Raw genomic sequence first — 27,450 nt, 5'->3', positions numbered from 1 at the left:
GCCCACACGGGCAATTCACGTGTACTGCTCCCCGCGTACCCCTGAAATACACGTGCCCTGATGGAATCGCATGTGATACTTCCCGCGCACCCCTGAAATACACGTACCCTGCTGCTTTTGCATGTGATACTTCCCGGCACCCCTGGAATACACGTACCCTGATGGAATCGCGTGTGATACTTCCCGCGCACCCCTGAAATGCACGTACCCTGCTGATTTTGTGTATGATACTTCCCACGCACCCCTGGAATACACATACCCTGATGGAATCGCGTGTGATACTTCCCGCGCACTGTTAGGCGGAAACCTGTGCAGTTCCCTCTGGGACCACTGCAAAAGATTTAGGACTACAGGCGTTTGGCGGTGAACCCACTTGGTAGCAGTCTGTACCACACAGATTCACTTGGTAGCTGTGGCTGAGCAGTCAGACTTCCCTCAAGAAGAGTTGAGCAGTTTGTGGAGTATACAATATAGGGCAATTCTTCACAGTAAGACAAGGAAACACGCAACGAGACTCAGTGTATAGATATTCAGGTATCTATTTATTACGGAACATGTATGAAAAACACTATGGCACTATCACGGCAAACAGTTCAATCACAATTACTCTACGAAGAAGAGACGATCAATCTGTCTAACAATATTTCGAGAAGTCTAGGTTCTACCAGCATCACTTATTTGCAGACAGAGGTGTATGCCTCAACCTAGATGGCACTCTAATATTAGTTAGGACGGGCGAGAAAAATAGGCAGGTTACGAAATCAACACAGTTCAATACTTCACGGGAAAAAATGCAAGGCAAGAAGGCAAGAACCACAATAGATCATAAAGTTCAGAGGCCAGGCCCACTCGGAGAGAGGCAAGGCGATATGTCCCAAAAAGTCTCTAGGGGAAATGCGTTCTAGTCTTTGTAGCAAATTGTTATCGGCAGATTGAAGCAGTTCAGAACAATACGTGAGAAAGCTTGGAGGCGACCCTACGGAAAGGAGAGGATTAACACACCTCACTCGAACCGATCGAAAGGGAAGCCAGGCGGACACGGTACCTTGTTTCTGGAGAGACAGCTCCGGCGGGGGCAGTTGTTCCTCGTGGTGGATGCACGACGGGTCTTTGCCAAGAGTAGAGATGATCTCGTCGTCGAAGAAAAGTGAAGTCCGGTGCACCACCAGGGAAAAGACCAGCCGCGGAGTGCTCCGTCACAAGGCACCACCTTTTGGTCGCGGTACAGGGGTAGTGGCTATCTGGTTGCCGAGGTGCTCTGCACGGGCAATTCGACCACTGCGTCCTGAGGCGAAGAAAAAAGCAAAGGGGACTGGTTGTTCCCACCAGTCAGGGGAAGAGACTCTCCGGCAGGGAGATCTCCTCTGTCGTCAGGAAGTGGTGAGTCGGTTCCGCAGGGCTCCACCGGAGGTGTCGTCGTGCAGGTCGGCTCAGCGTTACCCTCGTCGGATTCTTAGGTCCTGTGGCGACTTCTGAAGATCCAGTCCCATAAGCCCTGCTTGTATGCAGAAAACCCCCATTCATTCAGCCTAGCTGTCAATCAACACATGCTAAGTGGTGAGCGGGAAGGCTCACCACTTGGGCCAATCACTCCAGAGTGCGACCGGAGTTGGCAAGGCAACTCGGTCCAGGGTGCCTAAACCCCCTCCCACACCCCTGTGGTAACCCAGACAGAATGGCACCACTTTGGAGGGTCTCTGTACAGAGCCCGCCAAAAGTGGAACAAAGGGCTCAACCTTTGGTTTAGGAGTCACAGAGATGAACACAGACTCCATTTTTAAAAACCGAATTCTGGCAGAAAATACCATCCGATAAACTTATTTAAGATAAGTAGACCGGTGGTACGTTAGAAATTAACGAGAAAAAGTATCAATCTCTAACAATGGGACGAATCCCACAGGGTTATGTTCGGGGTCGAACATAACAAGTAGTTTTCACTGCCACCAGCCAAAACTCGACGAGGGGGGACGGGACAGTGCTCCCTCGAGTAACAGATCCAGGAGTAATCGAATTACCCCTACTAGTACGTCCACAATAGGATGGTTTGTACTAGTTCTGTTAGTAAATTTAGGTCTAGTAAAGCCAATGGTGACTTTACATGCCCGGGGAGACAGTAGTCAGTCCCCGGGTATGGAGTCTATGGTGGAGGTCCGCTAGGACGCCCCAGTGTTACGGCACGTAGGGTGCGGTGTAACACACATAGAAAAACATATGAGACCCTATGGAGTAAAAGAACCCATAGCCCATAGAACACATTGACATTCAAAGGAATTACGCACATACATGTCCAAGAGTGGGAGGAAAGAGTCTCACTCTTGGCAGGATGGAAAAAACAAACTCCAGAAATCCAGCAAAGCTGCTGGGGGACTCACTAGGTTAGGAAATTCAGCCTAAACAGAGAATTCTCCCTAACACTCGCCCCCCCCAGACTAAGGGACAGGAGGATTTAATCCACTCCTGGATGAATCTCATACCTCTAGTCGATGACATACATCCTATAGAGACCATCAGCATTTTGGTGGTGACATCCTGACCTGTGCTCAATGGTGAAATCAAACCCTTGCAGGCAGATCGACCATCTCAATAGTTTTGGGTTTTCCCCTTTCATTTGCATTAACCATCTCAAGGGTTGGTGGTCAGTCTGAATGACAAAAGTAGAACCATACAAGTACGGCCTAAACTTCTTCAGAGCCCACACGATAGCAAAGCACTCTCTTTCGATTGTTGCCCACCTTGTTTCAGGATCCTTCAGCTTGCGGCTGATGAAGCAAACGGGGTGCTCCCTACCTTTCCCATCCAGTTGACTGAGTACGGCACCTATCCCTATATTTGAAGCATCTGTTTGCACAATGAAGTGTTGGCGGTAATCAGGAGCTGTGAGTACTGGGGCTTGGGAAAGAGCCTTTTTCAGGTTTTCAAAAGCCTGATTGCACTCCTCGTTCCATTTAACCTTTTTAGGAAATTTGGGCGAGGAGATGACATTCAGTGGAGAAGCTATGGTCCCATAGTTCTCTATGAAATTCCTGTATTACCCAGTGAGGCCTAGGAAGGCTCTCACTTGGGTTTGAGTAGTAGGTGTTGTCCAATTTTGCACAGCTTCAATCTTACTGAGCAAAGGCCTTATTTCTCCACCTCCTACCTCATGTCCAAGATAGACTACCTTACTCTGTCCAATTTGACATTTACTCGGCTTTATGGTCAGATTGGCTCGTCCAAGAGCCTGCAAAACATCTCTCAGGTGGGTTACATGTTCTTCCCAGGAATTGCTGAACACTGCGATGTCATCCAAGTATGCCATGCAGAAGTCCTCCATCCCATTCAGAACCTGGTTTACCATCCGTTGAAACGTAGCAGGTGCATTCTTCAATCCGAAAGGCATTACCTTAAACTGGTATAAGCCAACGGGGGTAGAAAATGCAGTTTTCTCCTTGGCATGGTCTGTCAGGGCTATTTGCCAATAGCCTGATGTCAAGTCAAATGTGCTGAGGAACTTGGCGGCGCCAAGTTTATCCACCAACTCATCTGTTCTTGGCAAAGGGTGGGCATCAGTCTTGGTGACTGCATTAAGAGCTCTATAATCCACGCAGAATCTAAGTTTTTTAGATCCGGCCTTTGGTACTAACACAACTGGGCTAGACCATGGACTAGTAGAGGGCTCCATTACCCCAAGATCAAGCATCTTGCTGACCTCACCTTTGATGTGGGTTCGTACGTTTTCTCACATTCTGTATCCTCTGCTTTTGACTGGCAGACAGTCACCAGTGAGTATGTCATGCTGGCCCCAAGGGGTCAAGCCTGGTGAAAGCGAGAACAGAGAGGCAAACTGATTCAACATGGATTTGCACTCTTCTTGTTGCTCGGGTGTCAGATTGGAGGAGAGATTTACTCCTTCAATTTGTTCGTCTAAAGGTAAGCCTCTGAGGAGATCCGGAAGAGCTTCACTCCCTTCTTTTTCCTCGGATGATGCTAGAAGCAACGCTCCTACATCAGGTCGTGAGACATACTCTTTGAGGCGGTTGGTGTGGAAGACTGTCGGAGCCTCCTTGGGATTGCCCAAGTCCACCAGATAGTTAACCTCCCCGAGTTTACCCACAACTCGGAAGGGTCCCATCCACTTATCTTGCAAGGCCCTCTGCCTTGTTGGGATCATAACGAGAACGAGCTGGTCTTGAGCGAACTCAACCATGTTAGCTTTTTGATCGTGCCAGTGCTTGATCAATGCTTGTCCAGCTTTCAAGTTATCGCTTGCTTCCGTCATCATGTGCGACATTCTCCTCCGGAGAACTATCACGTAGTCAGTCACTCTGACTGGCTAGGGGGAAGGAGCACTCTCCAACCCCTCCTTAATCAGGGCCAATGGACCTCTGACGGGATGACCATAGAGAAGTTCTAAGGGAGAGTAACCTACTCCCTCCTGAGGGACTTCTCTATAAGCAAAAAGAAGGCATGGCAGTAGAAGGTCCCACTTACGCTTAAGGGGTTCTTCTGAGACACCTATCATGCTCTTCATGGTTCGGTTGAACCGTTCTACCAGCCCATTGGTTTGTGGGTGGTAAGCTGTTGAGAACTTGTAAGTAACTCCACAGGTTTTCCACATGGCTTTCATGTAGTGGGACATAAAGTTTGACCCCCTGTCAGAGATTACTTCCTTAGGAAACCCGACCCTAGTAAAAATACCAAGGAGGGCCTTAGCCACAGCCGGAGCTGTAACAGTCCTCATAGGAATTGCCTCAGGATACCTAGTAGCATGGTCTACTACAACAAGTATAAACCTGTTGCCTGAGGAGGTTGGAGGATCAAGGGGACCAACAATGTCAATCCCCACTTTCTCAAACGGGACTCCCACAACTGGGAGAGGCACTAAAGGTGCCACATTCTTGGAGCCAACCTTACCAGAGGTCTGGCAGGTGTGGCAGCTCCTGCAGTGTTTTTCTACTTCGGCCCCCATCTTTGGCCAATAGAAGTAGAGAGAGAGCCTTTCCTTAGTCTTCTTGAAACTCAAGTGACCAGCCAAAGGAATCTCGTGGGCTAACTGCAAGAACTGTGGTCTGTTCTCTTGGGGTACTACAAGTCGTTTGTAGTCTCCAGGTGCAGACTCGGTTGGTTCGCTGTAGAAGAGGCCATCTTCCCAGTGCAACCTGTATTTCCCAGGCTCTTGCCCTTCAGCCTGAGCTTCTGCCTGGTGGCGAAGACCTTCCAGAGTTGGACATTCTCTCTGTCCCTTACTGAAGCCTGCCCTGCTGGGTCCACCTTCTGCCAGTAAAGACTGCAGCTCAGGATGGTCAACAGGATCCAGATCTCCAATGAGTTCCTGGCCTTCCATTAGCTCTTCCTGAGAGTCTAATTCTACCACACAGGGTTGTACCTCCCTCTCAGCCTCGGCTGGAGGTGGAGTTACGGGTGTAACTTTGGACAACCGAGGGGAAGCCCGTATTGGCTGCACTGGAATGCTGGCTGCTGGTTTCGAGATAGAAGTCTTAGGTTTCCCTTTCACTTCTGATTTCTTGGAGACAGCGGCCGACAATTCCAGTGGAGCAGGAGTGATATCTTTCTTCATCATCTCCTGGAGAGTACCGTGCATGGTCCTCTCTCTTGCAGGTCTGGTTAGCTCCTGTAACCGTTTACTAGGAGGTCTGGGAGTATGTGATACAACTCCGAGAGTTTTCAAATCGTTACCCAACAGTACGCGTCCTGGTACCTCACTCTGTATGCTGACAGATATCTTTACAGTCATGTGGTTACACTGGATGAGAACTGGTAATTGGGGAAGCATCTGCACAGGCCCTCCAGCTAACTTGGTGAGGCGTTTGGGTGCCTTAGCAACATCCTCAGCCTGAAAAAACGATTTATCCACCACAGTTATGCTGGCCCCAGTGTCCCTAATGGCAGGAGTCTCATGACCATTCACCTGGACACTGTCCTTATAATACTCTTTAGTATTATCGGGGATAGAATTATAGACATCTAAATTCTGTTGTTCCCACAACCCCAGAGATACTAAAGAAACGCTGGCTGAGACTCCAATGGGTTCGTCAGCTAGCAGTAGAAAGTTTCCACTTGCCATTTGGACTTCCTCCTCTGGAGAGAAGGCTAAGGAGACAAGCTGGACCCCTGAAGGTTTACCCTTACATCTGGGATCTCCTTTCACGTGATCAGTCGAGCCACAAACAAAGTATTTACCGAACGCTTTTTGGAATGGTGGCTTGTTCTGACCTCCTTCCGGTTTGGCACCAGAAGACACACTATTCTGCTGTGATTTTCCCGGTGGCTTACCCTTCTGGTTTTGTTTGGGGCCCTCTTTGGAATTTGAGTTATTCGAATTCTCTTTTGAGTTTTTTTTAGGCTGTCTTCCCTCATCCTTCTTCTGAGTTGCCCCAGAATCCTTATGAGTAGCCCTGTTGGCAACCCATAAGTCAGCAGCCTTAGCTAGCGTCCGGGAATCCAATTCCTTCGAATCAGCCAAGTGCTGTCTGAGCTCAGGAGAACAGGCATCATAAATAGACTCCAACATAAAAAGATTCTTCATACCCTCATAAGTGTTCACTTTGTAACCCTTAATCCATCCCTCTAAGTTTTTCAACCCTTCACTCACCCAGGTAGCCCAAGGGGTACCATCATGCTTTTTGAGGATTCTAAACCTCTTAAGATACTGGGAAGGGGTCTTCCCGAATCTAGCTATTAAAGCTAGTTTCACACTTTCGTAATCCGTCTTATCCGCCTCCCCCAACTCCATTACCACATCAGTCGCAACAGGAGTGAGCCTAGAGAACAACCAGGGAAGTAAATCATTCCCGGTGATGTCCTGGAGCCCATGATTGTACTCAAACAGTTTTAACCAATCCAACACATCCAATCTCGGTTCATACATACCCACTACTTCCTTCGGCATCCGGGGTCTTTTGGGACTGGAGCTCCTAGAGGAACCAGAGGAGAGAGAAGCATTTTCGATAGACAACTTTTTCATCTCTAACTCGTGATTAAGTTCTATTTCCCTGAGTCTTAACTCAGCTTGCTTCTGCTCAGCCTGGGCATTCATCCGTCTGAACTCAAGCTCTTGGTTTCGTTCAGATTGAGCCAAGAACCGTTTGTATTCTAATTCGAGCTTCATTTTTTCAAGTTCAAAATAAGCAGGGTTACTTGTGGGACCTGGTATGGGCCCCGTAGGCACAGCGGGTAAGGCAGGTAGAGGAGCAGGGGAGACAGTTTCGTTAGCCTCTCCGTCCTCGTCAGCCTCTTCATCGCTATCATCCGAATTACGATTCAGATCAATACCATCACTGTTATCTACATTTGCTGGAGAAATTGGTTCCTCTGAACCTGTACCCAGACTTTGGTTTGCCAGCAATCTCTCTATTAATTCTAACTTCTTGCCTCTTACAGAAAGATTCTCTTGCCTACAGAGATCTCGCAAACTCTCAGTATTTTCACCTGACAAGGATTCTTGACTGTAAGTTTCCATCGTAGACATGTATTTGAAAGTTGCTTTTTAGTGCTAAGTTTTGTGGTTATTTATCCTAAAGTGTCGAAAAGCACTCTAAACTGTATACTCGATACAAATCCCACCGCTGTACACCAGTGTTAGGCGGAAACCTGTGCAGTTCCCTCTGGGACCACTGCAAAAGATTTAGGACTATAGGCGTTTGGCGGTGAACCCACTTGGTAGCAGTCTGTACCACACAGATTCACTTGGTAGCTCTGGCTGAGCCGTCAGACTTCCCTCAAGAAGAGTTGAGCAGTATGTGGAGTATACAATATAGGGCAATTCTTCACAGTAAGACAAGCAAACACGCAACGAGACTCAGTGTATAGATAATCAGGTATTTATTTATAACGGAACATGTATGAAAAACACTATGGCACTATCATGGCAAACACTTCAATCACAATTACTCTACGAAGAAGAGACGATCAATCCCTCTAACAATATTTCGACAAGTCTAGGTTCTACCAGCATCACTTATTTGCAGACAGAGGTGTATGCCTCAACCTAGATGGCACTCTAATATTAGTTAGGACGGGAGAGAAAAATAGGCAGGTTACGAAATGAACACAGTTCAATACTTCACGGGAAAAAATGCAAGGCAAGAAGGCAAGAACCACAATAGATCATAAAGTTCAGAGGCCAGGCCCACTCGGAGAGAGGCAAGGCGATATGTCCCAAAAAGTCTCTAGGGGAAATGCGTTCTAGTCTTTGTAGCAAATTGTTATCGGCAGATTGAAGCAGTTCAGAACAATACGTGAGAAAGCTTGGAGGCGACCCAACGGAAAGGAGAGGATTAAGACACCTCACTCGAACCGATCGAAAGGGAAGCCAGGCGGACACGGTACCTTGTTTGTGGAGAGACAGCTCCGGCGGGGGCAGTTGTTCCTGGTGGTGGATGCACGTTGAGTCTTTGCCAAGAGTAGAGATGATCTCGTCATCGAAGAAAAGTGAAGTCCGGTGCACCACCAGGGAAGAGACCAGCCGCGGAGTGCTCCGTCACAAGGCACCACCTTTTGGTCGCGGTACAGGGGTAGTGGCTATCCGGTTGCCGAGGTGCTCTGCACGGGCAATTCGACCACTGCGTCCTGAGGTGAAGAAAAAAGCAAAGGGAACTGGTTGTTCCCACCAGTCAGGGGAAGAGACTCTCCGGCAGGGAGATCTCCTCTGTCGTCGGGAAGTGGTGAGTCGGTTCCGCACGGCTCCACCGGAGGTGTCGTCGTGCAGATCGGCTCAGCGTTACCCTCGTCGGATTCTTAGGTCCTGTGGCGACTTCTGAAGATCCAGTCCCAAAAGCCCTGCTTTTATGCAGAAAACCCCCATTCATTCAGCCTAGCTGTCAATCAACACATGCTTAGTGGTGAGCGGGAAGGCTCACCACTTGGGCCAATCACTCCAGAGTGCGACCGGAGTTGGCAAGGCAACTCGGTCCAGGGTGCCTAAACCCTCTCCCACACCCCTGTGGTAACCCAGACAGAATGGCACCACTTTGGAGGGTCTCTGTACAGAGCCCGCCAAAAGTGGAACAAAGGGCTCAACCTTTGGTTTAGGAGTCACAGAGACGAACACAGACGCCATTTTTAAAAACCGAGTTTTGGCAGAAAATACCATCCGATAAACTTATTTAAGATAAGTAGACTGGGGGTACGTTAGAAATTAACGAGAAAAAGTATCAATCTCTAACAATGGGACGAATCCCATAGGGTTATGTTCGGGGTCGAACATAACAAGTAGTTTCCACTGCCACCAGCCAAAACTCGACGAGGGGGGACGGGACAGTGCCCCCTCGAGTAACAGATCCAGGAGTAATCGAATTACCCCTACTAGTACGTCCACAATAGGATGGTTTGTACTAGTTCTGTTAGTAAATTTAGGTCTAGTAAAGCCAGTGGTGACTTTACATGCCCGGGGAGACAGTAGTCAGTCCCCGGGTATGGAGTCTATGGTGGAGGTCCGCTAGGACGCCCCAGTCTTACGGCACGTAGGGTGCGGTGTAACACACATAGAAAAACATATGAGACCATATGGATTAAAAGACCCCATAGCCCATAGAACACATTGCTATTCAAAGGAATTACACACATTCATGTCCAAGAGTGGGAGGAAAAGTGTCTCACTCTTGGCAGGATGGAAAAAACAAACTCCAGAAATCCAGCAAAGCTGCTGGGGGACTCACTAGGTTAGGAAATTCAGCCTAAACAGAGAATTCTCCCTAACACGCACCCCTGAAATGCACGTACCCTGCTGATTTTGCATGTGATACTTCCCGCGCACCCCTGGAATACACGTACCCTGATGGAATTGTGTGTGATACTTCCCGCGCACCCCTGAAATGCACGTACCCTGCTGATTTTGCGTGTGATACTTCCTGCGCACCACTGAAATACACGTACCCTGATGGAATCGCGTGTGATACTTCCCGCACACCCCTGATGTACACGTACCCAGGACAATCGCGTGTGAAACTTCCCGCGAACCACTGAAATACACGTTCCCCGCTTGGCGTTTGCTGTTTGGCAGCCCTGTGAACTGGTACAGGGTTGGCGCATCCCTTTGCGATGATTTGGGAATTTTGAAGGCTTTTCCTTGCGCGAGGGCGTTCTTGGGGGCGTAACTGGCGCTGCTGCAGGGTCGCTGCGCCACTCTGCGCCACGGCTGGTTTTTGAGGCTAAAATCCATGAATACGCTGTGCGATGAAAAGGATTTTATCGCACGCGGCTGGCGCAGTGTATCGCACGGGGACACTGTGCACCAGCCGCGTGCGCCACTTTTGTGCGAAATTCTATGAATTACCCTGTTAATGGTCAGAACTATAGTTCCATGCATATGATCTAATAAACAAAACGATATGTCTCAGAACGCAAGGTATTAGCGACTGAAGACATGTCATACATGACTTAGGCCACTTGACAGTCTGAAATAGAGACCTAAGTAAAATAAAATTGCCTTGTTCCTCTTTCTTTTCCCTTTTTTGCAACAAAAATGTCCCTCATTTGCAGAACACAAACATCTAATTTTAGCTGCAAGATTGCCACATGAACATGTGCTGATAGGGAGAGATATGGACGACAACATTTATTTTAATTATTCTCACTGAAACTATCTTTTCATATAGGCCTGTCAATTCTGGCTTTGCTTTAGGACAACGACGCGGGTGGGATCTTCAATCTGGGATGTCTTGAGAAATCATTGTTGGGGCGACAGAAACTAAATTAGCTTGCCACAAAGCCACCTACAATATGGTGAGGCTTCATCCTGAGTTTGTTGGTATTGGCAAAACGCATTTGTAAAAATCGCATTTTTTACCACTGTTCCCAATTCCGAGTTTCATGAAACCCTTTTTTTCTGGCTGCTTTTGTGTTGAGGAAAATTCTGGAACACATACGCATTTTCACATGCAGTATTACCATGCAATACACATCTCGCACAATGGAGTCCTAAGGACTCCAAAATGGGAATAATGGACTTTAAATCATTTGCCCCTTGCCCATTTCTGCATGCTTACCATATATGGTAGCAGCAATTACGTTTAGCGTTATTACCCCTGGTAATAACGCCAACTTCATAATGATGCTCATTGTATTTTACTTTTCTCTAAGTATAGAACAACGGCTCACGAGTACCAATGCCATCTGCGAACACAAGTTGGCACGGTTGAAACATTGTGCTGGGTTCGCTCAGGGGCACGAGAAAATGCATTCAGCTTTTTGTTCCATTCGTGCTAGGTCCATGCAGCGGCACGAGAAACTTTGCACGGCTCGTTTTGGTTTCAGAGACGCACAAGGAACTTTGTGGCGCTCTGCAGCGGCACGAGAAACTTTGTGCCACTCTTTTCAATATGCAGTGGTGGAGGAATGGCGAACTGCAGCAAAACGGATTGAAATCTTACAGATTTTTCTTCCCCGTCTGGTGGAATGGAATTTCATAATTTCGCCCAGCCCTACTGAGCACTGCTTGGCGATCCGAATGAAGATTACCCCTGCTATCTGCGCAGGGAGTATTAATTCTATTAAAGACTAGGAGGCGAGCATTATGCTTCATCTTCCTTTATTTCTACTCTTCAGCAGTTCAACAAACATATACAACAAAATCATGAAAAGTGTCTTAAAACTAGCAACTTTTCTCTTGTCCAAAACTACAAAATCCATGAACCTCTGTAGTCCATGCTCACTCCACCAGTCACAATCCACTTCCTGTGCCTGGACTCCTCCTCTGCTTTTACTCGCTCTGAAAGTCTCTAACTGATCCTCGACAACTGTGCGAAGACTCTCTTGGACTTTTAACTTAATTGCTGAAACAACTCTGGACTCCTGATCCTCTCTGCTCTGTCCTCCCCTTCAGTTATTCTTCTGATCCTCTCTTATGAAAAGAGCAACAAAAGATTACGTTAGGGTGGTGCAAACGTCTCGTACTGATACATAATAAAGCATTGCCATTGTATACACAGTACCAGACCCGGGTGGGAATTTAATGCTCGCCTCCTAGTCTTTAATAGAATTAATACTCCCTGCGCAGATAGCAGGGGTAATCTTCATTCTATGACAAGACTGGAGGCGAGCATTATGCTTGTTCAAAGCTTACCCAACACCGTACTTGCTAAACTCTCCGCTGGCTTAAAGTAAAATTCTTTAAAAGTCCTATCGCTTGACCAGTCTGCTGCCAGCATTATCTCATTCAAAGGCACTCCTGCTCTCACGGCGGACGAAGCCATTGCTCCCCTCACCGAATGAGCTCCATATGTGCTCACATTCAGACCTGCTGCATGCATAACTTCCTTGACCCATCTTGCTATGGTAGCTGATGCAACTGCGTGATAGGGCTTCCTGCGCGCTATTAATAACTGAGTAGTACTTGCTGCTCTATACTCTGCAGTTCTATTCTCGTACTCCTTAATGCATCGTGCTACGCACCATTTCGAATTACTCGGGAAATACGGATAATGTACCGTAGATGTCCCTGTCTTGGTCCTTCTGACTATGGAGAATGTAACTCCCTCCGGACCGAAGGATCGTCTGTTAACATCTAGCGCTCTTACGTCCGATACTCTCTTGCAGGAGATCAAGCATAGCAACATAGCTAGCTTTCCAGATAATTGCTTAAGCGAGAGATATTTATCGGTCGGCCAACTCGCTAGTAGGCGCAGCACTGTAGTCACCTCCCATGTTGTGGTATACCTGGGCTCCGGCGGCGCTTTAAATTTAGCTCCTCTGATGAGCCTCACCACTGCAGGATGTTCACCTGCCGGGACGCCCTCTATTGGCATGTGACCCGCAGAAATCGCTGATCTGTACACTCCTATAGTACGAAAAGCTCTCCCGCTCTGTAATAAGTTCGCTAGAAAGTTCAGAATCTCCACTACAGGTGCAGAAACGGGATGAACACCTCTGTCCTTGCACCAGCTTGTCCATTTTGCCCAAGCTGCGTCATAGCTCCTCCTAGTGGATGGAGCCCAGGATTCAGCGATAAGCTGAGCAGCCTGCGCCGAAATTCCTGGCAAGGCCCACCGTTTCCGGATATCCTGCACGCGACTAGCGGGAGTGTCCCTCTCACTCTCAGAGGATGACACGACCCAGCTGGGTCCGTGAGTAGTCGCTCCTCGTCGGGGAGGACTCTGGGAATGTCCGACACTAGTTCCATTAGGGTGGGGAACCACACCTGAGACTTCCATAATGGTGCTACTAATACCAATTCTGCTTTCTCCCTCCGGCATTTCGCCAATACACGGCTCAACATCACGAAGGGGGGAAAAGCGTAATGCGGACCTCCTATCCACTCTTGCAGAAACGCGTCTGTTCCTAGCGCTCCCGGATCCAGCCTCCAGCTGAAATAGCTGCTCCTCTGCGTATTGAGCCGGGAAGCAAATAGGTCTACTTGCAATGGTCCCCATCTCGTGTTCAGTCTCTGAAACACTGCTGGATCCAGCCTCCAATCGCTGGAATCCGTCAGGTACCGCGAGTTCCAATCTGCTACTACGTTCAGTGTCCCTGGCAGGTACTCTGCTGTCACCGACGTCCCTGATCGTAGGCAGAAATGCCACAGGTCCTTCGCTAACTCTGCCAGCATATTGGATCTCGTACCACCCAAATGGTTGATGTAGCGCACTGCTGATATGTTGTCCATCTTCAGCAGGACACAAGATTTCACTCTCTCTTTCGTAAAGGCTTTGATCGCGAATGATCCTGCTAGGAGCTCTAGGCAGTTTATGTGTAGACGAAGCTCCTCTTCGCTCCACTTGCCTCCGGTCTGTAAAGACCCACATCTGGCTCCCCAGCCTTTCCGACTGGCATCCGACTCTATTATCAAATCTGGTTTGTCTCCGAATATGGCTCGCCCATTCCAAGCGTCCATATTCTTTAACCACCATTCTAGCTCTGTAATCGAGTCCTGATCCAGCGGCACTTGTTGATGGTATCTCAGACCTAGCTGCAGATGCTTTATTTTCAATCTCTGCAGTGCACGGTAGTGTAGTGGCCCCGGAAAAATGGCCTGGATAGATGCTGCTAGAAGCCCAACTATTCTCGCTAATGTCCTGAGAGATACTTGTCGCTTCTCTAAGCATACTCTGATCTCTCTCTTGATGTCTCTCATCTTCCGAGCTGGAAGTTCTAAGGTCGCCTTCTTGGTGTCTAGAATGAATCCCAGGAAGTCTAACCTTTGCGCTGGTACTGTATCTGATTTTTCTGTGTTCACTAGAAATCCTAGTGAGGTCAGAAGGTCCTGCACCCATCTCGTTTGGTATACTAACACCTCCCGATCTTCTGCAAGAAGCAGGAGATCGTCCAGGTAAATAATAAGCCTTACTCCTTTCTCCCTGATTGCTGCTGATACCGGCTTCATTAGCTTTGTGAATGCCCATGGCGCCGAAGCAAGACCGAATGGCATCGACTTGAATTGCCAGAATCGACTTCGCCAGCGAAAAGCTAGAAATGGTCTGTACTCCTCGAGAACAGGTACTGTGAGGTAAGCGTCCTTTAGATCTAGACGCGTCAACCAATCTCCTTCTCTTAGGGAGTCTCTGAGCTGATGGACGCCCTCCATCTTGAAGTGCCGATATATGATCCAGCCATTCAACTCTTTGAGATTTATCACCGGGCGTACCTTCTCCTTCCTGTGCACTAGGAACATATTGCTCACAAATTTCGGGGCTGTCTCGCATTTCTCTATCGCCTGCTTGGTGACTAGCTGCGCTATCTCGCTGTCTAGCCATGCTTGTTCCGCTTGCGCTAGTTTCTGACCCCGCGGCTCGTATCGCTGCACTGGGGTTTCTATGAAATCTAGTTGCAGACCGCTGACGGTCTGCAGTATCCAGGAATCGCTTGAAAGCTTGCGGCAATTCTCTAAATATCTGTGCGTCCTCCCCCCTACTGGGGGATACATAATCGCTCTCACCTGGCGTAAATCCTTGACCTCTTCCTGATCCTCTGGACCTTCGGCCTCTTGGGAATCGCCCCCTGGACGGGAAAAAGGTGTCTTGGCTCTTGTTCTCCCAGTACTGTGCCCTGGTGTTCTGAGGTCTTCTCCCTCCTTGGTAGCGACCGGCTGCGCGACCTCCGTAGCGGCCGGTCCCTCCAAAAACTCTGCTGGGGAATATCTTGCGAATAGATGCTTGGGCCTTCTCTAGCGATGCGAATGTGCATACGAACCGGCCCATCTCCTTCCCAAAGGTCTCTCCGAACAGGAGGCCTTGTGCGCCTTCCCCTGCTTCATATGACGACAAATCGCTCAATTTCGAGTCTATCTTGAGCAATAGGCCCTTCCTTCTCTCTGACGCGATGGCACAATTCGCGTTTCCAAGCAGGCAGACGGCTCTCTGAGCCCACCCTGCGAGGGCTTCCGGATCGACCTCTTCTCCCGTGTCCTTCGCCCTCTCTGCGAGGTCCATAATTTTCGCGAGCGGACCTGCTAAATCTAGTAACTTCTCCTGACAGGATTTCCAGGATCTATCAATCCCCTTCCGGGGGTCCTTGCTCGACTTGGCCACAAAGGTCAGCATCTTTGGGTCGAGCTCAGGTGCTTCCGCCACCTTTCCTGGCAAATCTGGGCGCGGGCACTCTGCCCGTAGGCGCTGTCTCACCTCCTTGTCTAGCGGCTTGCGTAATCTTGCCGCCATATACTGAGTCACTCGGGGGGATGGTTGCCACTCGGTGGACCTCGGATTACGTATGCTGTCTGGGTCGAACATATCCTCCTCGTTCTCTACGAGGTGTTTCTCCTTCCTCGCTTTCTTGCCTCCACTGGGTCTAGCCCAGTCCTCTTCCTCCACTTCTTCATCCTCTAACGAGCCTTGCTCATCTACTAGCTCTTCCTCCGAGCCAAGGTCCTCTCCAATATTGTCCTCCCCTGGAGCGGGGGTCGTGAGGTTCGGCACTGCCTGCTTTTGTAGGTACGCTTCCTTAAGCTTAGCAAAAGCGTCAGGCACCTCCGAGGCCTTTTCTGTCGCCTCCTCTAATGAGCCCCGGGGGTCGTCAGAGGATTTCCTCTTTAGGGCTTGCTTACTCCCCTTATGCCCCTCATTCAAGGGTTCTGTGGGCGTGCGCTTATCCACTTTGGTGCTGGTCTTTGGCTGCGAGAGTATAGCTTCTAACGTCTCCAGCCTCTCTTGTAGGGGTCTCACCCCTTCTGCCACTGCATCCATAAGAGAGCTCCCCAGCACTTGTTTGAAGCTGGCAGCGAGGTCCTGCGATTGCTCCTCCTCACTCCACTCAAAATCTGACATATTCCTCTGTGCTGTGTGCCTAAAATACCTGGAACAGGTGTCTTACCACGCCCACTACTCTCTTATGATGTTAATTGTATTTTTTTTTTTTTTTTTTTTATGTGGCTGCACCTCTGTCCTTTTCTAGCCTTCCGGCCTCCAATCAACTCTCTACTGCTTCACGGCAGTGTAGGGCTCCTAGACCCGAGTCTCCCAGCTCCTGCGGCTGAAGGTCTAGAAGCAGTGCTGAGGTTATCGTTCCAGCTGATCGTGCTGCGCGCGATCGTACGATCGCTATCTTCCGCTTCCAAACTAGTTGGGGTCGAGAAACTCTGCATCTACGAACGCTGGCGAAGGAAATTAGCAATCGCCGCTTCGCGATGACGCTACGCGACTTCGCGCGTGTAGGCTCCGCCCACCCGCGGGTGGGGGCTATGTTGTTGGAGCGAGACGCTCCGCGCTTCGCGCGCTAGCTCCGCCCACCCGCGGGTGGGGGCTATGCTGTTGAGGCGATCCGCCCTGCGCTTCGCGCGCTAGCTCTAGCCTCCAGTGGGAGGCTATGCGTGTGACTCCTGTCGCTCGTGAGGCTGACCGAACCCCTGATGTGCCGGGAATACGGCACGGGGCCGTCAGCCTCACGGTCGTCCCTATAGAATAAGGGAATTTCCCTGGGGCCCCGCAGTGCTCCACGCGGCGAGTGCGCCTGTAACAGGGAAAAAACACCAAGCTTAGCCCGCGCGGGCGTGGTGTGACATTTGCGGTAAAAAAGCTTCTGCCAAACAACCTCTCTCACGTTCCCCCTGCAAGTCACACTCTCTGAACATATGTCCTATCATTAATCCACACTTCCCCTCTTCAGTCAGCCAATTTTCACTACAGGCATTAGGAGAGGAAAGAAAATAGTACTTATCTGCTTGAAGAGCAGTAAAAGAAGAGGAGGAGTCCAGGCACAGGAAGTGGATTGTGACTGGTGGAGTGAGCATGGACTACAGAGGCTCATGGATTTTGTAGTTTTGGACAAGAGAAAAGTTGCTAGTTTTAAGACACTTTTCATGATTTTGTTGTATATGTTTGTTGAACTGCTGAAGAGTAGAAATAAAGGAAGATGAAGCATAATGCTCGCCTCCAGTCTTGTCATAGAATAACGGTTCATTTATGTATATCCTGTTAAATGCAACCCGAGTTAGGACCATTACCCCCACAACATTATTGTGCCTACGTTTGTTTATTAGGGATTATGGGTCTGAGTTAACAAAGTATTTTACAATGGTGCAATCACATTGAAAAACGCTGTGCAAATCAGTCCCTATGTGTATTGGCTGGAGGGGTGATGACTTTGTGTTGAGGGAATGAGTTGAACACAAAGCGGCCCGGGTTTATTGTCTTAAACATTGGGGTGCGATTTAACACGTATATTTTTGGATCCAGCTATTTTCTCGTCATGTCTGGTGAACATGGAGAGTTGTTGCTCTTTTCGGCAAGCAGCAGCAGCAGGCTTGTTTCACTCCCCAGCCCCAGTATCAGATGTCGCCTTGCTAAAGGCTTGTCAGGTCATCAATCACGTTATCTTGAAGGGCTCAGAATAAACGCTGCTCTCCTTTCAGGCTCCGAAATATGCGGACTGGGCTCTGATGATGGCATCTGTATGCCAATCAAACCTGAAAACCTGAGGATATATGAGCAAAACGAACCCTAGTAAGCAGAAAATGAACAATTGTAGCAGGCGCTGAGTGCCCATGGGGCAATGAAACGTAGAGGGCGAGAATAACAGTGTACGGTCCTTCAATTACAGAGACATGCACATGTATTCTGACATGTCATATTTTACTTTAAAACATGTGATCATTTCACTTTAGATCACGTGTAAAAAGCACCCTGCTCCCCTTCTAAAAGCATCTTGTATATTGGGCGTGTTACCATCAGAATCGCCGAAGCTAGGAAACAAAAGTTTCCGCTTCACACCATCGTGTTTATACAACAACGTCATGTTTTTTTGCAATGTGCCTTCTGGTCACCATATTTTGTGGCAACTAGGAACACAAGGGCACTTCCGCATAGCTGCTGTTTGCGTGTAACGCGAAGATGGCTAGGCCCTGGCCACACTCCAAACCACCTGAAATTGTGGTCACGGTTCCCAGCGGTTTCATCTTTGGGAACATGTTTCAGGCGGACATTAAAAGGACGCAACAGCTGCAACCTTTCACCTCTGGGCGGATGAAGTTGCAGAGAAAGCATCGTGTTTTTCTAGTCGGAGACGAGGTATTTTGTCGGCCGGTGGTGTAGTGTTCGCACAGTTAACACCGATCATTTGATAACTGTTTGACTTGCGAAATTGGAAAGATACATTTATGGTCCATGGTAGCCTGAAATATCGGCACGAAAGCGTGTCAATGGCTTTGGTCTTATAGGCTAGCTAGACTGAAAGTTTAACTTGGAAATGATTGCCTATTTTGGAAATGGATTTTCTTTTCTTGTTAAAGTTGTCTTAAGTTTTAGTTTATGTTTTGTTGTATGTCATATCATATTCTGTTACGTGTAAAGTTTTTATAAACTATATCACATTAAATAAAAATAAACATACAAAAAGATAAACTTATAGGCTAGTTGTGACATCACTGCTGACTTGTGATTACAAACATCACTATAGCTCTGAAATCAGTTATTACGTTTGGGTGTGAAGTTATTTCTAGATTCCTTCCTTGTTTAATCGCTTCCTGTGTCACTGTACAGCCATTGCATGATAGGGAATGGTTTATGGTTGTATGTTTTTGGTGCACTGCCTGTTAATGCTTATTTTAAAGAACACAAACCTGTTCTAGAATGCATCACATTAGAAGATGCATATTGACTGTTTTTTTTTTCTCAATGTAACCGGATTCTACATTGATCATATGTATCGGCAGTTGGAAAATCCCTCACAGTTCACTAAACAAAGGGCCTGGTATTAAAGGGGATGAAAGGGGATGGCCATGGCATGTAGTATAAGGAATACAATATCCCCTAGCATACATAAACCTCGGATTTCCATGTCCTTATAAAGGAACTCGGCCTTCAGGACTCTTCCTCTGTTTGGTCGTGGAGCTCCAAGGGTCTTGCAATAGCCTTACAGTGTAAGGTAGGGGGTATGTTATCCCCGGGATACAGTCAGAGGAACCCGTGAAAGCAGAAGCATTAGCTTTTTATGCAGCTGGTATACATTTGTGAATTCATGCAATTTATTGTACAGCGTCAGTTCCATTAGGTGAAAAAACGCATGTTTTTTGACACTTCCTAATAATCTAGTTAAAATTCTTCAACAGTCCTAATCCACTGAGCTGCATATGCGTCCCTGAGGACAGGGGCGACGAGTAGGCAGGTGCCCCGGGGCATGGGCAACCCCTGGGCAAAGCAATCGAAGCTAAATGTTGCAATACTATCAATTGGACTTCAATACAATCTGGCCACTTCCCCCGCCCCCATACCCGCCCTCACCACCCCATATGCGCAAGGAATTCAAATGTTGGTTCCCCTACCTGAGCAACAAAGACAGAGTTTAAGAGAAATGGACAGATACAAGGCCTGTTTTACAAACACGTTTCTCAACGGGAAAATCCCATTGAAAACGTGTGTAAATCAGGCCCAGAGAGCGTGGGGGAGCAGAGGGAAGAGAGAACGCGAAAGAGGTGGGCTGAGGGTGGGATTGTGTGCGAGTTGGAAAGGGAAACAGAGAAAAACAGAGAGAGAACACTTTGTCCTAGATTGTGAAGGGCTGTATAGTGTACCACACACATATCGTTACTGTGTATGCGAAAGAAGCGTTTTTATTCACTCCCAGGCACCGAGAAGTCGTCTTGAAATCCTGCGAAACATTTGCGTTAAGGCTGGAGTCCATTTTCCTGATTCTGGTCAGGACCGCAGAATGTCACAATATTTTTTGGGACTTTGTGCGAAAGGCCGTGTGGCCAGCTCCAGTGAGGCAGGCACCTAAAACAGTTGTGTCTATCCCCAAGAAAGTTTCAAGAGACGTTTAATAGACAGTAACAAGAACCTACCAATTCCTTCTGTATGTTGCCCAAGACCAATGACTTGCTCTACAGTCCCCAGTTTATGTGATACCTGCATATATTCCTGTGAAACACACACACATAATAACATTTGCAAATTGTGCCTCTGCATCCTGGTCCTTTTTTGTGTGGTACCCTATTTTATTTTCAAATGTTCTCATAGGCAAAGGGTTGGGCTTGCTGAAAATGTGTAAGATGGGGTCACTTTGAACATTATTTCCAGGGCCTCTTTTGGTTCCCAGTCCACCCCTGACCATGACAATTGTATCTGCTCACGATTTGTAGGACACCGTTCAGTATATGTGTGTGATCCCAGTCACTTGTTCTAAACTGAAGCCGCAAGGGACGAATCCATGGGGAATGAAACTTGACCAAGAGCGGTCATCCTGTTTGCATACATTTGAGAGGTGGATTTGCTTATTTACCTACTGCGGTAATTCTATACCAAGAGGAATGTAAACATGATCTGTTTATTTTGAAAACATGCCATTATCATTCGCCAAAAACAGCCGGGGCAGGTGTGGACCTGGTAAGCAGGATATTCCTGCTGTGGAAGCAGGAGAAAACAGCAGTGATGCCACACTTGTTTGCTGTATTGTGCAAAAACTTGTACCCCCAATCAATGCAACCTTAAATCACAAGGCACATCTTATAGCTGCTGGGCCTTACTTTAAGGGCATAAATCTACTATCTAGAAAGGTTTCCAAGAGGCATTTGGTACTGTATGCATCAATGTTTACGTCTGTGCCAAAGACACGGCAGTCAAGTGCCAAAGTACATCACGCGTCTACAATGGTGCAAACCTGTCCACGCAACCTCACACAAACAACAGGCCACGGCATTTGCGTATCTGAGTCGTAGAGTTCAGAAAAGGTGCCACTGAAACATCTCACACTTTTCTGCCCGGTTCTCCGACAGGAAAGAACAGACCACCTCGGAAAGCTTTGATAGGAAGAACTACAACAAGTGCCGAAGAATGGTGGCAGTTAATATTTTGATGAGACGGATCGCAAACTAACTATAGCACTGACATTCTTTTTTGGAAGAAATGGTTATTCGGCTAAAAAGCCACGAAACTGCATAAGAGCTTTTACGTAATACGACCCAGACTGGGAGTGCTTTAAGGGCGGCGGCTTTGCTTAGGCCTGTTTAGAGCAAATGTATTTGGAAATTTAGGGAAAGGGAGGAGGTGTTAGATATGACATTTCCTTTTCAAATATGTTTGCTCTTTTGAAGATCATGTGAAGTTCTCTTTCTTTTTGAAGATTGTATGATGATTCGTTCCTTTTGTAAAGGTTTGTAATGAACCAATATAAAAAAAAGGAAAAGGTGCCATCAGAATATTGAGGTTTCCTCCCATGTGGATGTTAGGGAGAATTCTCTGTTTAGGCTGAATTTCCTAACCTAGTGAGTCCCCCAGCAGCTTTGCTGGATTTCTAGAGTTTGTTTTTTTCCATCCTGCCAAGAGTGAGACTCTTTTTCTCCCACTCTTGGACATGAATGTGGTTAATTCCTGTGAATGTCAATGTGTTCTATGGGCTATGGGGTCTTTTACTCCATAGGGTCTCATGTGTTTTGCTATGTGTGTTACACCGCACCCTCCATGCCGACACACTGGGCGTCCTAGAGGATCCCCACCATAGACTCCATACCCCGGGACTGACTACTGTCTCCCAGGGCATGTAAAGTCACCATTGGCTTTACTAGACCTAAATTTACTAACAGAACTAGTACAAACCATCCTATTGTGGACGTACTAGTAGGAGTAATTCCATTACCCCTGGGTCTGTTGTCCCGTCCCCCCTCGTCGAGTTTTGGCTGGTGGCAGTGGAAACTACTTGTTATATTCGACCCCGAATATAACTCTATGGGATTCTTCCCATTGTTGGAGGCTAATACTTTTTCCTGTTAGTCTCTAACATACCGCCGGTTCATTTGTCTTAAATAAGTCTACCGGTCAGTATTTTCTGCCAGAACTCGGTTTTTAAAATGGCGTCTGTGTTCACCTCTGTAACTCCGAACCAAAGGTTGAGCCCTTTGTTCCACTTTTGGTGGGCTTCTACACAGAAGCCCTCCAAAGTGGTACCATTCTGTCTGGGTACCACAGGGAGTGTGGAGGGCGTTTAGGCACCCTGGACTGAGTTGCCTTGCCAATTCAAGTCGCACTCTGGTGTGATTGGCCCAAGTGGTGAGCCACCCTGCTCACCACTTAGCGTGTTTTGATTGACAGCCAGGCTGAATGAATGGGGGTTTTCTGCATAAAAGCAGGGCTTTTGGGACTGGATCTTCAGAAGTCGCCACAGGACCTAAGAATCCGACGAGGGTAAAGCTGAGCCGACCTGCAACGACGACACCTCCGGTGGAGCCCTGCTGAACTGACTCACCACTTCCCAACGACAGAGGAGATCTCCCCGCTGGAGAGTCTTCTCCCCCTGACTGGTGGGAACAACCAGTCCCTTTGCTTTTTCTTCACTTCCAGGGCGTAGTGGTCGAATTGCCCGTGCTGAGCACCCCAGCAACCGGATAGCCACTAGCCTATACTACGACCAAAAGGTGGTGCCTTGTGACGGAACACTCCACGGCTGGTCTCTTCCCTGGTGGTGCAACGATCTTAAACTTTCCTTCGACGACGAGATCATCTCATCTCTTGGCAAAGCCCCGACTTGCATCCACCACCAGGAACAACTGCCCCCGCCGGAGCTGTCTCTCCACATACAAGGTACCGTGTCCGCCTGGTTTCCCTGGTGACGGTTAGCATGAGGTGTCTCAATCCTTGCCTACCCATCGGGTCACCTCGAGACCTTCTTAACTGTTTGTTCTAAACTGGTCAAACCTTTCTGTGACAATTTGCTACAAAGACTTGAAGTGCATTTCCACTGTGATACGTTTTTTGGGATATATCGCCTTGCCTCTCTCCGAGTGGGCCTGGCCTCTGAACTTTGTGATCCACAGTAGATCCTGCCTTACTTGCCTTGCATTTGCTTCGTAAAAGAGTTGGTACCGAGTTGGTTTCAGTCCCTGCCTTTTCTCTCCCGTTCTAACGAATATTAGAGCGCCATCTAGGTTAAAGCATTCACCTCTGTCTGCAAATAAGTGGTGCCGTTGAACCTAGACTTGTCGAACTATTGTTAGAGGAGAGATATACGTATAGTAATTGTAATTGAAGTTGTTTGCCGTATAAGTGCCAGTGTTTTTTTCAGATGTGTTTTTATAAATAAATAACTATATATCTTTACACCCAAGCTCTGCTCCGTGTCTGCTTGTTCTACTGTGTAAATGGCCCTATTTTGTATACTCCACATACTGCCTAACTCTTCTTGAGGGAAGTCTGACTGCTCAGCCACAGCTTAACAGTGGAGATGAAGAGAAGAATGCCATTGTGAATTCAATGCTAACCCTATCTTCGACACCATTGAAGGTGTACTCTGAGGAGGATGACTTAAGTGACATCCCCAGGTAAAAGGATAAAAGTTAAAGTGGCACATATTAGTAGTCTAATGCCCTTTGCAGTGATATAAGTGTACCAAAAAAGTAGTGGAACTGTGACTCCGGCAGGGAGCAAAGAAGGAAGGAAGGGAGCAACATCCAACACATATTTCAAGGGTTGCAGTCATGTTGGTTGACAGCCAATTGAGTTGACACGGATTTCAGTTTAGCTGTTACTGATATCCACCAGGAAAATGGAAAAATGTCTTTAACTTCACAAAGAACAGTTCTGGAATGGTGAAAATGGTTGCAAAAAGTAGTGGAGCTTTTAACAGTAAAAAAATAAAAGTAGTGGAACAACGCTCCAGCCGTTCCTGCTCACTTTGACCACAGGCGCTCTGCCTTACTGCACCATTAAAGATCTATGAGCAGCCTGCATCACCCTGGGACTTTATCTGCATAGTCTCTAATCAAAAATTACATTGTTATTTAAATATGGAAATTGTAATGCAAACAATAATGAATAGTTTCAATATTCTATTCAAATGTACAAGAAATTCATTGAAACACATGAAAAATTGACAAACATGATTCATAAAAGTGCAAAAAGCTCTAATGTAGACATTTAAAAAATCGCTAAATAATTCCTCTCTCACTTTGTGTTCTCTTGGTAAACAAAGATGTGTGCGGTTTTGTTTTTCAATTGTCCTTCAGTTGCTCTTTAATCGGCCTTAAATCATTATTTTCTGAAATAATTAATATCCTGAATGTGACCTACATTATCTTTATTAGCAAAGTCTACACAATTCGGCCAAAATCGCCTCTTTAGTTCTTGCATCATTATCCAACAAGTGAAGGGGTTTCACTACTACTGTAGCTCTTAAAGATGAATAATAGTCATCTTAATTCAATCTGACTACTGAATGACGTTTGTATTTGTGATTTACGCAATCATATATATTTGGAAATGATATCAATTATTTTCTTTTTGTACAGATGAATGATGAAGGAGGGAAAAGACTATCCTTCTGTACCCAAACTCTAAATTATGAGCTGCAAGCAATAAGCAAACACTGTGTTTGTATTTCCTAAAATATAGTCATTCATGCATTCCACTTGATATTTGGACTTGTACTCATGCTTATGTAAGCTATCCTCCAATTTTCCATATGTGGCTTGAATATTATTGTTATCGTGAGTATTATTATTATTATTATTATTATTATGCTTATAAAATGTTTTAAGGTTGGCAAGAAATACAACAAAACAAGATTGTTAAAAAAATATTGAGCAGATTTAATTGATTTAATCTAAAGCCCTTATTTGTTATTTATAATGTGTAGATATTTTACAGCTCGCCTGCATTAAACTCTAGCAGTGCACCAGCAGCCGTAGTAAACATACTGCCTTACATGCACTCTTACCAATACATGGCTGGGAATTGCCAAAAGAAAGCAATCTTAAAGCTTACATTCTATTTCAAGACGGGAGGGTTCCTAATTTGCAGAAATCTTACGTTTATACTCATCTAGCAGCAAAGAAAACATCAACTGTAAACCCAAAAGTTGCAATGACAGATTTGAGAGATTACATGAAATGGAGCTCCTTGTGAGCAAATATCAGGACCCCCACAGCAGCCAATCAGCATTGTGCCCTCAGCCGGTGCCAACAGTCTCTCTCCCTCTTCTTTCCTGCTCATCACAGTGGATAAGCACTCAGCATTTAGCAAATTCTGATCACTCATTTCACACTGAACATGGGCATTCAGGAGCTGCCCCACCTGTATTGAAATGTCCCCTGTGAGAGACGCCTGGGAAGCATGAATGGGTATGCTTTAGAAAAATCCACAACTCCTATAAAACAGTTCTTTAAAACAATGTCCTGAAACGTGCCATTATTAAATAAAGCAGTGTGTGCTCTACATAGCATTACTGGCAATGTTATACATAGAAATGAGTAATGAGAATCAGCACCATAGAAACTAACAGCACGCTCAGTCATGCAGCACAGGGGTGGTTGCTTGTGCGTACTGAAGTTTATAGGTTCTGGTGAGCTGCAGCTCCATCATATCTGACAGGTACAAGTTGTCACCTGCCTACCCACACTCTCCTCCCTCAGTGTAACCTGCCTTGTTCCTCACCTATGCTCATTGTCCACCACCCCACAAACAGGTGATGTATACTCCCCAGACAGAGCACGTGTGCTGCTATATCCCCCGAAACCAGTCATCTTTATTACTCCAAAATGGTTTTCTTATCATGTCCTCTTTCAATAGGTCCCATACTGTGCATATCTTTCCCCTTTCAAAGGATAATTTTGTTGCTATTCCCAACAGGACCCATGTGCTACTTAACCCTGTGATGAATTGCCATCTGTCAAGGGTGTGAGCGCCCTGACTTTTTATTAAGTAATACAATAATGCGGGTAATTCCATCTCTGAAAGGAAAATATGCTAATCAGATTCCCCTGTCATAAGCTCCATGCCAACAGCATAGTGTGTATGTGTTCCCTTAAGAGTATGGTGGATGGCATTCTCCTAATTATTACAGTCACATCCAATTTGATTTCACACATGTGTCAGCCCTGTGGGCCCAGTTCATCCATGGAAGGATTATGGGTGGTCTTCCCAGACAAAGCCCTCCTCTGTCCACTGACAAGACTTCAGCCTTGGGGGGATTGCTTCTCTTTGTTCCTTTTTAAGGGCAGGTAAGACCCTTTCCACCTAAATAGCCACTACACAGGACGTTGGACTGGGTACAACCAAGTGGCACACCCATACACGGTGTCTGTTGGGTAGTAGCCTCCCTGACCCAGAGATAGTCATGGCAGTCACTGGAGCAGTGAAAGAGGAAGCACTTGAGGACTGTGGTCCTGCGGCTTCCTCAACCACGGAGCAGGTACAGGGTGGAGGTCACAAACCACTTCAGCAAAGGGAGCAGATGCAGAGCGAATGCCCTGGACTGTTCCTAAAACAGGAGGTTTCCTCCTCTTGAGAGAGTGAGAGGCCGGTCTCACTGGTAGCTCCCAGTCAAGGTCTGGTGTCCGCTGAGGCTCCTATTCTTGCAAGAGAGGACTCAGTGGCCACTGAGGTGACTGTGGAGTTAGCACTGGATTCAGTGATCTCAGGGTAGCCTATGGACATAGAGGAAATATCTAAGATGGCGGACAGGGAAGTTTCAGATGTGAACGTGGGAGGCAGGCCAAATTGGGGAAGGCTGTGTGGGAGACCCCAGTCAAGGCCATCGTTTTGGGCCACAGAGTAAGCAGACCCCGTGAGGGATGCATTGTGTCTGCATATGGACTGGGCACCAACCTCTGACAATAACAGACAATATACACTGAACATTGGGAACACTAATGAATACAACACAGTCTTTGCAGAACAGATTTATTACACGCAGAGAAGTAGACATATTGCCAGCAGAGTATGTTAGGCACACTGGACATGGATGATTGTCTGCACTGGGTGCAGTCACACAATGGGGCATTGATGGCAGACATACAAGCTAGGCACACCCACTGGCATGGGACCCAGGGGTCTGGGGAGTACCCTTGGATGCAGGGGGGTAGAAAAGACCCCAAGGGCAGAAGGATGGGTTGTAGAGGGTAACGTTCAAGTGGGTGGCTGCTGGGAAGCAGGAGAGAGAGACTGGGGACAGTGGAGAGAGAAGAAAGAATGGGTGGCTGATGAGGGGTAGAGGGGGAGAGCGGGGAGCAAGGAGAACAGTAGCCATTGGGGAGGTAAGGTGAGAGAGGAGAGAAGGCAGCTGTTAGGGATGGTTAGGGCTAAGAGAAGGGGTAAAGAA

Source organism: Ambystoma mexicanum, chromosome 7p (genome assembly GCF_040938575.1).
Source record: "Ambystoma mexicanum isolate Mex_15411 chromosome 7p, UKY_AmexF1_1, whole genome shotgun sequence".
NCBI lineage: Eukaryota > Metazoa > Chordata > Amphibia > Caudata > Ambystomatidae > Ambystoma > Ambystoma mexicanum.
Note: the sequence above shows the minus strand (reverse complement) of the source record.